A 14,875-nucleotide genomic window follows, 5' to 3' on the forward strand; every position below is an offset into this window, starting at 1 on the left:
GGTTCTCCTGTTAACCCTAACCAACCACCCCCTCCTCTCCCTGCCCTGGTTCTCCTGTTAACTCTAACCAACCACCCCCTCCTCCCTGCCCTGGTTCTCATGTTAACTCTAACCAACCACCCCCTCCTCTCCCTGCCCTGGTTCTCCTGTTAACTCTAACCAACCACCCCTTCCTCTCCCTGCCCTGGTTCTCATGTTAACTCTAACCAACCACCCCCTCCTCTCCCTGCCTTGGTTCTCCTGTTAACTCTAACCAGCCACCCCTCCTCTCCCTGCCCTGGTTCTCATGTTAACTCTAACCAACCACCCCCTCCTCTCCCTGCCATGGTTATCCTGTTAACTCTAACCAACCACCCCCTCCTCTCCCTGCCCTGGGTTTTGCCCTGGTTCTCCTGTTAACTCTAACCAACCACCCCCTCCTCTTCCTGCCCTGGTTATCCTGTTAACTCTAACCAACCACCCCCCCCCTCCTCTCCCTGCCCTGGTTCTCCTGTTAACTCTAACCAACCACCCCCCTCCTCTCCCTGCCCTGGTTCTCCTGTTAACTCTAACCAACCACCCCCAGCCCCTCCTCTCCCTGCCCTGGTTCTCCTGTTAACTCTAACCAACCACCCCCTCCTCTCCCTGCCCTGGTTCTCCTGTTAACTCTAACCAACCACCCCTCCTCTCCCTGCCATGGTTCTCATGTTAACTCTAACCAACCACCCCCTCCTCTCGCTGCCCTGGTTTTCCTGTTAACTCTAACCAACCACCCCTCCTCTCCCTGCCATGGTTCTCCTGTTAACTCTAACCAACCACCCCCTCCTCTCCCTGCCATGGTTCTCATGTTAACTCTAACCAGCCACCCCCTCCTCTCCCTGCCCATGTTCTCCTGTTAACCCTAACCAACCACCCCCTCCTCTCCCTGCCCTGGTTATCCTGTTAACCTAACCAACCACCCCCTCCTCTCCCTGCCCTGGTTCTCATGTTAACTCTAACCAACCACCCCCTCCTCTCCCTGCCCTGGTTCTCCTGTTAACTCTAACCAACCACCCTTCCTCTCCCTGCCCTGGTTCTCATGTTAACTCTAACCAACCACCCCTCCTCTCCCTGCCTTGGTTCTCCTGTTAACTCTAACCAACCACCCCTCCTCTCCCTGCCCTGGTTCTCATGTTAACTCTAACCAACCACCCCCTCCTCTCCCTGCCCTGGTTCTCCTGTTAACTCTAACCAACCACCCCTTCCTCTCCCTGCCCTGGTTCTCATGTTAACTCTAACCAACCACCCCTTCCTCTCCCTGCCCTGGTTCTCCTGTTAACTCTAACCAACCACCCCCCCCCTCCTCTCCCTGCCCTGGTTCTCATGTTAACTCTAACCAACCACCCCTTCCTCTCCCTGCCCTGGTTCTCATGTTAACTCTAACCAACCACCCCTTCCTCTCCCTGCCCTGGTTCTCCTGTTAACTCTAACCAACCACCCCTCCTCTCCCTGCCCTGGTTCTCATGTTAACTCTAACCAACCACCCCCTCCTCTCCCTGCCCTGGTTCTCCTGTTAACTCTAACCAACCACCCCTTCCTCTCCCTGCCCTGGTTCTCATGTTAACTCTAACCAACCACCCCTCCTCTCCCTGCCCAGGTTGTCATGTTAACTCTAACCAACCACCCCTCCTCTCCCTGCCCTGGTTCTCATGTTAACTCTAACCAACCCCCCTCCTCTCCCTGCCCTGGTTCTCCTGTTAACTCTAACCAACCACCCCCTTCCTCTCCCTGCCCTGGTTCTCATGTTAACTCTAACCAACCACCCCTTCCTCTCCCTGCCCTGGTTCTCCTGTTAACTCTAACCAACCACCCCTTCCTCTCCCTGCCCTGGTTCTCCTGTTAACTCTAACCAACCACCCCTTCCTCTCCCTGCCCAGGTTGTCATGTTAACTCTAACCAACCACCCCTTCCTCTCCCTGCCCTGGTTCTCATGTTAACTCTAACCAACCACCCCCTCCTCTCCCTGCCCAGGTTCTCCTGTTAACTCTAACCAACCACCCCTTCCTCTCCCTGCCCTGGTTCTCATGTTAACTCTAACCAACCACCCCCTCCTCTCCCTGCCCTGGTTCTCATGTTAACTCTAACCAACCACCCCTTCCTCTCCCTGCCCTGGTTCTCATGTTAACTCTAACCAACCACCCCTTCCTCTCCCTGCCCAGGTTCTCATGTTAACTCTAACCAACCACCCCCTCCTCTCCCTGCCCTGGTTCTCATGTTAACTCTAACCAACCACCCCCTCCTCTCCCTGCCCTGGTTCTCCTGTTAACTCTAACCAACCACCCCCTCCTCTCCCTGCCCTGGTTCTCCTGTTAACTCTAACCAACCACCCCCTCCTCTCCCTGCCCAGGTTGTCATGTTAACTCTAACCAACCACCCCTTCCTCTCCCTGCCCTGGTTCTCATGTTAACTCTAACCAACCACCCCCCTCCTCTCCCTGCCCAGGTTCTCCTGTTAACTCTAACCAACCACCCCTTCCTCTCCCTGCCCAGGTTGTCATGTTAACTCTAACTGGTGGTGTAAACCACCCCCTCCTCCCCCTGCCCTGGATCTCATGTTAAGTTCAGCCACCCCCTCCTCACCCTGCCCTGGTTCTCATGTTAACTCTAACCAACCACCCCTTCCTCTCCCTGCCCTGGTTCTCATGTTAACTCTAACCAACCACCCCTTCCTCTCCCTGCCCAGGTTCTCATGTTAACCTAACAACCACCCCCTCCTCTCCCTGCCCTGGTTCTCAGTTAATTCTAACCAACCACCCCCTCCTCTCCCTGCCCAGGTTCTCCTGTTAACTCTAAAACCACCCCCTCCTCTCCCTGCCCTGGTTCTCCTGTTAACTCTAACCAACCACCCCCTCCTCTCCCTGCCCAGGTTGTCATGTTAACTCTAACCAACCACCCCTTCCTCTCCCTGCCCTGGTTCTCATGTTAACTCTAACCAAACCCCCCTCCTCTCCCTGCCCAGGTTCTCCTGTTAACTCTAACCAACCACCCCTTCCTCTCCCTGCCCAGGTTGTGTCTAACCAACCACCCCCTCCTCCCCCTGCCCTGGATCTCATGTTAACTCTAACCAGTCCTCTCCCTGCCCAGGTTGTCTGTCTAACCAACCACCCCCTCTCTCTGCCCTGGTTCTCTGTAACTCTAACCAACCACCCCCTCCTCTCCCTGCCCAGGTTGTCTGTTAACTCTAACCAACCACCCCCTCCTCTCCCTGCCCTGGTTCTCATGTTAACTCTAACCAACCACCCCCTCCTCTCCCTGCCCAGGTTGTCATGTTAACTCTTAGGGTAGTGACTGGTGGTGTAAAACTATGTGATGGAGTTCAGTTTCCGGATCGATAGCGCTCTCATTCCCAGCGAGCATGTAATTAAGCCAACCTACAAGAGACCTGGAGACCTCTTCATTACCTCATACAAAACACATCTCTCTCTCTCTCTTTCTCTCTATTTGTCTCCCCTCTCTCTCTCTCTCTAACTCTGTCTGTCTGTCTGTCTGTCTGTCTGTCTTTCTGTCTCTCTCTTTTTCTCTCTCTCTCTCTCTCTCTCTGCATGCTGGGAGTGTCTGGTGCATGCTGGGAATTGTTTGAGTGAAGGAGTGAGTGAGTGAGTTGTGCAGAGTTAGATATTCACAACTTTCTTTCGGTTTTCTATTTCTTGGTGGCATTCTTTTGGTTTTCTTCTGTGCTGATTAAGGTTATTATTTTTGTTGTGGTAGAATTAAGTATTTAGTTTTTCGTATCTTAATGACCCTGATTCTGGCGGGTTGGCAGCCCGAATGGGGATGCTGTCCCTGTCACTTCGGCACGGCTTTAGGTGTGTTACTGAAGCTGCTGTCACGGTGGAGGAGTTTCTGGTCGCCGTAGGAGAGAAGGTAGGCTATGAGAATATTGCTTATGCATCCCGGATGAATAAAGCAGTGGTGGTATTTCTTAAAGAAGAGTGTCTTGTTGATCGGATGGTTGAGCATGGTGCACTTCTTAAAGAAGTGTGTCTTGTTGATCGGATGGTTGAGCATGCTGTACTTCTTAAAAAGAAGAGATGTTCTTGTTGAGTGTCTAGTTGATCAGATGGTTGAGCATGGTGTACTTCTTAAAGAAGAGTGTCTAGTTGATCAGATGGTTGAGCATGCTGTACTTCTTAAAGAAGAGTGTCTAGTTGATCAGATGGTTGAGCATGGTGTACTTCTTAAAGAAGAGTGTCTAGTTGATCGTATGGTTGAGCATGGTGTACTTCTTAAAGAAAGCGTCTGGTTGATCGGATGGTTGAGCATGGTGTACTTCTTAAAGAAGAGTGTCTTGTTGATCGGATGGTTGAGCATGGTGTACTTCTTAAAGAAGAGTGTCTGGTTGATCGTATGGTTGAGCATGGTGTACTTCTTAAAGAAGAATGTCTGGTTGATCGGATGATTGAGCATGGTGTACTTCTTAAAGAAGAATGAATGGTTGAGCATGGTGTACTTCTTTAAAGAAGAGTGTCTTGTTGATCGTATGGTTGAGCATGGTGTACTTCTTAAAGAAGAGTGTCTTGTTGATCGTATGGTTGAGCATGGTGTACTTCTTAAAGAAGAGTGTCTAGTTGATCGGATGGTTGAGCATGGTGTACTTCTATAAGAAGAATGTCTTGTTGATCGGATGGTTGAGCATGGTGTACTTCTTAAAGAAGAATGTCTGGTTGATCGGATGATTGAGCATGGTGTACTTCTTAAAGAAGAATGTCTTGTTGATCGTATGGTTGAGCATGGTGTATTTCTTAAAGAAGAGTGTCTAGTTGATCGGATGGTTGAGCATGGTGTATGGTTGATGGTTGAGCATGGTGTACTTCTTAAAGAAGAATGTCTGGTTGATCGGATGATTGAGCATGGTGTACTTCTTAAAGAAGAATGTCTTGTTGATCGTATGGTTGAGCATGGTGTATTTCTTAAAGAAGAGTGTCTAGTTGATCGGATGGTTGAGCATGGTGTACTTCTTAAAGAAGAGTGTCTAGTTGATCGTATGGTTGAGCATGGTGTACTTCTTAAAGAAGAGTGTCTAGTTGATCAGATGGTTGAGCATGGTGTACTTCTTAAAGAAGAGTGTCTTGTTGATCAGATGGTTGAGCATGGTGTACTTCTTAAAGAAGAGTGTCTTGTTGATCGGATGGTTGAGCATGGTGTACTTCTTAAAGAAGAGTGTCTAGTTGATCAGATGGTTGAGCATGGTGTACTTCTTAAAGAAGAGTGTCTTGTTGAGATGGTTGAGCATGGTGTACTTTAAAGAAGAATGTCTGGTTGATCGGATGGTTGAGCATGGTGTACTTCTTAAAGAAGAGTGTCTTGTTGATCAGATGGTTGAGCATGGTGTACTTCTTAAAGAAGAGTGTCTAGTTGATCGGATGGTTGAGCATGGTGTACTTCTTAAAGAAGAGTGTCTTGTTGATCGGATGGTTGAGCATGGTGTACTTCTTAAAGAAGAGTGTCTTGTTGATCGGATGGTTGAGCATGGTGTACTTCTTAAAGAAGAATGTCTGGTTGATCGGATGATTGAGCATGGTGTACTTCTTAAAGAAGAGTGTCTTGTTGATCAGATGGTTGAGCATCGTGTACATCTTAAAGGAATGATTATTCAAGTTATGCTGCTTTTTTCTCCATCAACAAGGGTAACGATTTCAAATGTACCGCCATTTTATTCCAAATGAGCTATTGGAGCGCGAGTTATTGCGCTTTGGGAAGTTCGCCAGTTCAATGAAGGTTGTCCCGTTGGGTTGCAAACACCCAGCGGTTGAAACAGGTTGTCATTTCGGCGACAGCTGTTTATGTTTTTGGTCTCACCAGAGCAAACTTTAGAGTTATCGTTTAAAATCAAGTATGACAATAGAATGTATGTGGCTTATGCTAGTACGGGTAGTCAACAGTGTTTTGAGTGTGGGGATGTTGGTCATAATCGACATGCTTGCCTGAAAAGGGAGAAGGCCGAGGGAGGGGCACAGGTGGTCCTCATAACGCCTGGGCCCTCTGATGTAGGGAGAGGTGGAGGAGGAGGTTAATGTGGAGCTAAGCTCCCAGTTAGTGGATGAGATGCCCAGTACGGATGCTGGGGTAAAGGAGGGGGTTCATGTGGAGCTAGGCTCCCAGGTAGTGGAGGAGATGCCCAGTACGGATGCTGGGGTAAAGGAGGGGGTTCATGTGGAGCTAGGCTCCCAGGTAGTGGAGGAGGTGCCCAGTACGGATGCTGGGGTAAAGGAGGGGGTTCATGTGGAGCTAGGCTCCCAGGTAGTGGAGGAGGTGCCCAGTACGGATGCTGGGGTAAAGGAGGGGGTTCATGTGGAGCTAGGCTCCCAGGTAGTGGAGGAGATGCCCAGTACGGATGCTGGGGTAAAGGAGGGGGTTCATGTGGAGCTAGGCTCCCAGGTAGTGGAGGAGGTGCCCAGTACGGATGCTGGGGTAAAGGAGGGGGTTCATGTGGAGCTAGGCTCCCAGGTAGTGGAGGAGGTGCCCAGTACGGATGCTGGGGTAAAGGAGGGGGTTCATGTGGAGCTAGGCTCCCAGGTAGTGGGAGATGCCCAGTACGGATGCTGGGGTAAAGGAGGGGGTTCATGTGGAGCTAGGCTCCCAGGTAGTGGAGGAGATGCCCAGTACGGATGCTGGGGTAAAGGAGGGGGTTCATGTGGAGCTAGGCTCCCAGGTAGTGGAGGAGGTGCGGATGCTGGGGTAAAGGAGGGGGTTCATGTGGAGCTAGGCTCCCAGGTAGTGGAGGAGGTGCCCAGTACGGATGCTGGGGTAAAGGAGGGGGTTCATGTGGAGCTAGGCTCCCAGGTAGTGGAGGAGGTGCCCAGTACGGATGCTGGGGTAAAGGAGGGGGTTCATGTGGAGCTAGGCTCCCAGGTAGTGGAGGAGATGCCCACTACGAGTGCTGGGGTTCATGTGGAGCTAGGCTCCCAGGTAGTGGAGGAGATGCCCACTATGAGTAATGAGGTTCAGGTGGGGCTAGTCTCCCAGGTAGTGGAGGAGATGCCTGGTACGAATGACGAAGTGCAAGTGTGGAGTGTTGAAAGGGATTTGGTAGAGGGGAGTCAGTTGTCTGTGGCCTCAGCTGAGGATCAGGAGAAGGATATGGATATCTCTTTTGATATGATTGCTGCTGGTGAGGACTCAGTTTATGATCTAGAGGAGGTAAATTAGTTTCTGGATCAGACTTTTGGGAAATCTGTCAAATTGGCAGATTATTTTGAGTTTGTGAGGTCAGCTGTGATTTTACAGAAGATGGTGGGGTTAGACCAATTGAGTGAGAAGAAGCGGTTTCGCTTGAGGAAATGTATTACTGCTGTTGCAGCAGCAAAAGGTGGTGGGAAACGTGGTCAGGTTAAGAGAAGATTAGAATCATGATGATGATCATGCTTCATAGGGTGTCTTTTTTTCTCATTGGTTGCTCTGTGGTTTCTTCTGCTTTTCTTTTCTCTTTTCTATATGGAGGTACTAAGGGTAGGTTCTCTAAATATTAATGGGGAAGGGACAGGAATAAGAGGGCTTGGGTATTAGAAGTAATACAACAGAAAAGGCTTAATGTAGTTTTCCTACAGGAGACACATAGCGATGAGGAAAATGAGGTTGACTGGGGTATGTGGTTGGAGGGGCAGCATGTACTCAGTCATGGTACTAATTTCAGTGCTGGGGTGGCAATCTTGTTTTCCTCAGGCTTAGGGGTGACTGTGGTATCTACAACAGAGATTGTCAAGGGTCGGGTTTTATTGGTCAAGGTGGATGTTATGTTGTTTTTATTGTTTTTTAAATGTTTATGCTCCTAATGACGGTACAGAGCGTATTGCTATATTTGATATTTGAAACCTTAAGACAGTGTGACCAAGAGGGGTGTATGGTTTTAGGGGGGGACTGGAACTGTACAGTGGATTTTTACTGTTGATCGCACCGCTAAAGAACCTTACCTGCAGTCAGCCACTTGCCTGTCTGGCCTATTAACTGAGTTTGAGCTTTCTGATGTGTGGAGAGTAAGGAATGCAAAAGTTAGGCAGTGCTCATGGCTAAAGATTAATGAAGGTCGTGTCAGTGCAGCAAGGTTAGACAGGTTGTATGTATCTGAGCAATACTGTAGTAGGGTTGGAAAGTGTGCATTAGACCTGTGGGTTTCCCTGATCATCATATTGTACCTGTTTATATTCACTTGTCCTGTCCACGAAGGTCATCACCTTACTGGTATTTTAATGTTAAATTGTTACATGATGTCATGTTTTGTGAAAGGTTTTTGTTGTTTTGGGAAAAATGGAGGGTTACAAAAGGGAATTTTGAGTTCTTGAGAAAATGGTGGGAGGTTGGGAAGGCCCAAATACCATTATTTTGTCAACAGTCTAGGACGGGCATTCCCCTCGGGGAACGTTTCGACAAAAAATAGCCCGAAATGTTATTGTTATAAATATTTAACTTCAATGCAATCAGAAGTGCAATACATCAATTGAAAGCTAAACCTCTTGTTAATCTAGCCACCATGTCAGATTTCAAAAACCTTTCCAGCAAAACCGATTATCGATCAGTAGACAACACATTGGGTACAGTTACAGCAAAGTAGATTAGTCACGAAAGTCAGAAATAGCAATAAAATTCATCAATTACCTTTTAATATCTTCTTCTTTTGGCAACACTGTGGCGCTGATGTTTAGGCCAAGGTATGTATAGTTTTTTGTGTGCTCTAGGGCAACAATGTCTAGATGGAATTTATATTTGTGGTCCTGGTGACTGGACCTTTTTTGGAACACCATTATTTTGGTCTTACTCAGATTTACTGTCAGGGCCCAGGTCTGAAAGAATCTGTGCAGAAGATCTAGGTGCTGCTGTAGGCCCTCCTTGGTTGGTGACAGAAGCACCAGATCATCAGCAAACAGTAGACATTTGACTTCGGATTCTAGTAGGGTGAGGCCGGGTGCGGCAGACTTTTCTAGTGCCCGCGCCAATTCGTTGATATATATGTTGAAGAGGGTGGGGCTTAAGCTGCATCCCTGTCTCACCCCACGACCCTGTGTGAAGGAATTTGTGTGTTTTTTGCCCATTTTAACTGCACACTTGTTGTTTGTGTACATGGATTTTATAATGTCGTATGTTTTACCCCCAACACCACTTTCCATCAGTGTGTATAGCAGACCCTCATGCCAAATTGAGTCGAAGACTTTTTTGAAATCAACAAAGCATGAGAAGACTTTGCCTTTGTTTTGGTTTGTTTGGTTTTCAATTAGGGTGTGCAGGGTGAATACATGGTCTGTTGTATGGTAATTCTCTCTCTCTCTCAATTCAATTCAATTCAAGGCTTTATTGGCATGGGAAACATGTGTTAACATTGCCAAAGCAAGTGAGGGAGATAATATATAAAGTGAATATATAAAGTGAAATAAACAATAAAAATGTGTCTCTCTCTCTCTCTCTCTCTCTGTCTATTTCTCTCTCTCTCTCTTTCTCTCTCTCTCTCTCTCTCTCTCTCTCTCTCTCTCTCTCTCTCTCTCTCTCTCTCTCTCCTCGGAGTGCATGCTGGGAGTCCATGCTGGGAGTGAGTCGTCAGGCAGGAGTGATTGTGAGTGCGAATGGAATTTCTTAATAACGCACCACCGCGAAGGGCTGAAAATACTACGGGTGCAGGAGAAGAGTGAAGGTGGGCAGATGTGGTTGGAAAAGCAGGAGAGGAAGGCAGTGTGGATACAATAAAGAAGGGGGCAATTGTGGTAGATCAGAACAAAGAGGGATTTGGGGAAACAATGAAATGCTTTGGGTGAGGGGATTGCGTAGTTGACGAAAATGCCGTCGCTGAGGTGGTGCTGGAAAATGAAATTGGAAGTCAAGAGGAGATTGAAATAAGGAAAAAGGAAGCGGGGGAATGTTTTCAAAATACCTAGGAGTAAAAGGAAGAATTTAAGGGGTGGTGAAGGGTCTAATTCTAAGAGAAAGGTAGAGTTTGATAAATCAATTGAAGATGAAAAAGGTGTAGAGATGGTGGAGTATTCTTCTGGGGAGGATAGTGAGAGTGAGTGATCTGACACGTCACAACAGTATAGTGAGATAAATGGGGTGGAAGGGATGTATGGGATCGAGAGGATACGTCAATTTTTGAAGTTGACAAAAGGGAAGAAATATATGCAGGATTACAATGTAACTGATTTTTTCCCTGAACGTGAATTGTTTATTGAATCAGCAAAGTTTCTGATGTCAAAAATTACAGGGGAAGTTTGAAAAGCCCTGAAATTGCTAGACTCAAGAAAGTGGTCACAAGAGTGATAAGTGATGTAAATTCTAAAGAAAATGAAAGAGTTCAGTTGCAGTCTTAACTCTGTAAAGAGATGTGGTGGCTGTATCTTCCTCTGTATATTTTTTTTATCCATGAGCAGTTTTAAGATTTCTTCTTTAAACGTAAATGGGGCAAGAGATGTTAAAAAAGAGCCATGGTGTATGAGTTAATTAGAGGAAAGGGAAGTGACATCATTTTTCTACAAGAAACGCATAGTAATTTGGAAAATGAAGTTATGTGGCAACAGGAGTGGGGGTGACAGTGGTGTGTAGTCATAAAAACTCAAAAAGTGGGGGTGTGGTTATCTTGTTCTCAAAAGGGTTTTTGCCGTTGTCATATGAGGTTGAAGAGGTAGTTGAGGGGATGTTATTAAAAGTTAGAGCAAGGTATGAAAACATCACTATGTGTCTGATAAATGTATATGCCCCAGTGGTGACAGTTGAGAGGGTATGTTTTTAGAGACATTATCAAATACCATTGAGAAATGTAACAAAGAAGATCATTTGTTTATTGCTGGGGATTTTAACTGCACAGTTAGTGATTTAGATAGAAATCACCAAGAACCTCATATAGCCTCAAGGATGTTTTTAAAACGCCTCATTGTAACAAATGAATTGTGTGATATTTGGCGGAGTCAACATGGAGGAACAAGGCAGTACACCTGGGCGCATGTGAGAGAGAACATCATCTCTATGGCCAGGTTAGATAGGTTTTATGTTTTTGAGCATCAATCTCAAGTTTGTAAATCAAGTGTGATAACTCCAGTGGGATTTTCTGATCATTGTTTAATAACAGAGGTGGTGTTCATTAACGATGTAAAACCCAAAAGCGCATACTGGCATTTTAATATAACTTTATTGAGTGATGCTCACTTCAGGAACTGTTTCAGTTTGTTTTGGGAGAGATGGAGGTCTCAAAAGGCCAGTTTTGTATCCATTCAACAGTGGTGGGATATAGGGAAAATCCAGATTCAGCAATTTTGTAATCAATACACGAGGAATGTCACCAAGGATATCACCAGATCAATGAAAGCCCTAGAGATTGAAATAGTGGAACTCATGACGTTGGTTGAGACCACAGGAGATCGAGGCCATACTCAGGCCCTCAAGAGGAGAAAAACTGCATTGGCAGACCTGCTGGGTATCAGAGCACAGGGGGCACTGGTGAGAAGTAAATTTCAGGGAATATCTGAAATGGATGCCTCATCCAAATTTTTCTTTGGTTTGAGAAAAAGAATGGACAAAGAAAAATTATTCATTGTCTCAAATCATCTGTTGGACAAGAGCTCACTAGCCCTAGTGAAATTAGAAAGAGGGTAGTAGAGTTCTATGCTGAGCTCTACAAGTGTGAGTACAAAGAGGACAAAACAGTGACACAGCAGTTCTTTGATGGGCTCCCAAAGGTGGCTGCAGAAGCTCAGGTTGAGCTTGAGCAACCATTGTCTTTGCAGGATTTATACACTGCATTAAAAGGCATGGAAAATGGAAGGGCACCAGGCATTGATGGGCTTCCCGTTGACTTTTTAAGTCTTTTTGGGCTGTGTTGGGTGAGGATTGGTTAGAAGTAGCTAATGATAGTTTAACCGGAGGGTTACTACCAATAAGCTGCAGAAGGGCTGTCCTCACCCTACTGCCCAAAAAGGGTGACCCGAGGGAGGTGAAGAACTGGAGGCCGGTGGCTTTATTGTGCACTGATTATAAGATATTGTCAAAAGCTTTGTCCAACAGGCTGAGGGAGGTGATGGGGCAAATCATACATACGGATCAGTCCTACTGTGTTCCTGGCAGGCAGATAGGGGATAACATTTCTCTGATTCGTGATTTTTTTGGACGTCTCTAGGGCTATTGGGTTGGATGCTGGTCTAATTTCAATTGATCAGGAAAAGGCATTTGACCGAGTTGAACATCAATATTTATGGCAAACGTTTGAGGCGTTTGGGTTCAGCTCTGGTTTTATTGCCATGATAAAGGTGATATATGGTGACATTGAAAGTGTATTGAAAGTTAACGGTGGTTTGAGTGCTCCTTTTAAAGTGTGTAGAGGTATTAGGCAGGGATGTTCTATGTCAGGGATGTTATATGCCATTGCTATAGAGCCACTACTAAATAGCATTAGAAGGCGCATTGCAGGGGTGTGCCTTTCAGAGGATATTCCTCCTATTCGTCTCTCAGCCTATGCTGATGATGTAGTTGTGTTAGTGAAAAATCAAGCGGAGGTGGATAGCTTGAGTCTAATGGTTGATCGTTTTAGGGGAATATCCTCTGCAAAGGTAAATTGGGAAAAGAGTTGTGCGTTACAGATTGGAGAATGGTCTGGAGGGATCATGGCTTTGCCAGGGGGGCTAGAATGGTGTAAGGGAGGTTTTAAGTATCTTGGAGTATACCTAGGAGATGAGGGGACTATGGAAAAAATTGGAGTGGGGTGGTTGAAATGGTGGAAGGGAGGATGAGGAGATGGCGTTGGTTATTATCTCGTATGTCATATAGGGGGCGCACTATTATAGTTAATAATGTGATTGCATCTGCACTGTGGCATCGGTTGTCAGTTTTAGAACCACCATCTGGCCTTCTGGCTAAGATACAGGCAATTATTGTGGATTTCTTTTGGGATAAATATCTATCACTGGGTTCCACAAAGTGTTTTGTATTTGTCAAAAGAAGAGGGGGACAAGGTCTTGTACATCTTGCTAGTAGGGCTGCTGCTTTCCGATTTCAGTTTATTCAAAGGTTGCTTTATGGACCGGAAAATGTGGTGTGGAGAGGGGTGGCAGGTCTTATATTACAACGGGTTGGAGGATTAGGTTTAAAGAAGGCTTTATTTCTGGTTGATAGTAGCCAGATTTCTAGGGAGGGAGTACCTCTGTTTTACAGAGGACTTCTCAGAGTGTGGAGCATAATGAAGGTGTCTAGACGAACTTCAGTGGAGTCAGTGCATTGGCTGTTGGAGGAACCTCTGGTGTATGGGGCAAGACTGGATTGTACAACTGCAGCTGTTCCACATTTCTCCAAGATTCTGGTGAAGGGGAAAATCATCACCTTAAGACAGTTAATGGCCATGGCTGGGCCCGCATTAATGGATGGAAGACGGGTGGCAGAACATTTGGGGATGAGGTCGGAAAGGATTGTCGGACAAATGCTGGGGAGCTGTAGGAAGGCTCTGTCAGCGGAAGAATGGGGTATGCTTAGTAGCCACAAGAAGAAGGTACAAGATGAAGACGTCTCATTTCCAAGACTAGGGATTACACCAAATATCCCAGAGTCAGAAAGAAAGGCGTTATTGCTGGATTTGAGAGGGTTGGAGGAGGTGGGTTTGGATGAGGTGAATGGGAAGGACTTGTATAGGGGGTGTGTCAAGGTGTTGAATAAAGATAAATTGAAAAATAGAAAAGACACTCCATGGAGGGTAAAATTGGGCATTGATGATAGGGTAAAGCCAGCATGGAGGGCACTGTACAAACCACCGTTACAAAAGGGTACTGGTGATATGCAATGGAGGGTTTTACATGGCATCATTGCAGTTAATGCTTTTGTATCTGTTATTAATTCAGATGTTAGAGATGGATGTCCTTTTTGTAATATAAGAGAAACCATTTTTCACTGTTTTATGGAGTGTGAGAGGATAAAACCTCTATTGGAAATGCTGGAATCTTTGTTTAAAGCTGTAGGGGAATTTTTCAATCACACTGTTTTTATTTTGGGGTTTCAATATAGTAAACAACAGAAAAGAAAATGTCAAATGTTAAATTTTATTTTGGGACAAGCTAAGATGTCAATTTTTCTGAGTAGAAAACATAAGATAGAAACGGGATATGGGAAGGATGTAAGATGTGTTTTTAAAGGATTAGTGAAAGCAAGAATAAAAGTAGATTTTGAGTTCTTTTCAGCTGTAAAAGATCTCCTATTATTTGAGGAGAAGTGGGCCTACGAAAGAGCGCTTTGTTTTGTAGAGGAGGGGAAATTATTTTTTGCTGATGAAATAAGTTGAATATATATGTTATGTATTTATTTTTGTTTAGGAATTACATTTGTTGTTTCATTTCTGAAAAGGCAGTGTGTCATTTTTTTATGTTAACACTTGAGTAAAAAATAAAGGTTTTATAAAAACTCAAACTCTCTCTCTCTCTCTCTCTCTCGCTGTCTCTCTCTCTCTCTCGCTGTCTCTCTCTCTCTCGCTGTCTATTTCTCTCTCTCTCTCTCTCTCTCTCTCTCTCTCTCTCCCTCTCTCTCTTTCCCACTGTCTCTCTCTCTCTCTTTCTCTCTCTCTGTCTCTCTCTTTGTGGAAAGGATGGACAGGGAGATGGAGGGAGTGAATGAGGATGTAGGGAGAGATCTGGAGACATAAAGGGTTAAAAGAGAAGACATGGTTACACCTTGAATTAACATGTGGTTGTCTTCAACAGCTGACTGATGATCCGATCTCTATATGATGTAAAAATGTGTTGCATCAACACATGGTAATAAAACATGTCTCTTGTCTGCCTACTTGGTTTCGTAATGTGACCAGATTCCCTGCCTTCTCCCTGTATGAAATTCATGTAGTTCTGTTCTTGTCTATTGATGTTCTGTATTATGTTTCATGTTTTGTGTTGGACCCCAGGAAGAGTAGCTGC

The sequence above is a fragment of the Oncorhynchus tshawytscha genome, linkage group LG13 (assembly GCF_018296145.1).
Source record: "Oncorhynchus tshawytscha isolate Ot180627B linkage group LG13, Otsh_v2.0, whole genome shotgun sequence".
In the NCBI taxonomy this organism is placed as follows: domain Eukaryota; kingdom Metazoa; phylum Chordata; class Actinopteri; order Salmoniformes; family Salmonidae; genus Oncorhynchus; species Oncorhynchus tshawytscha.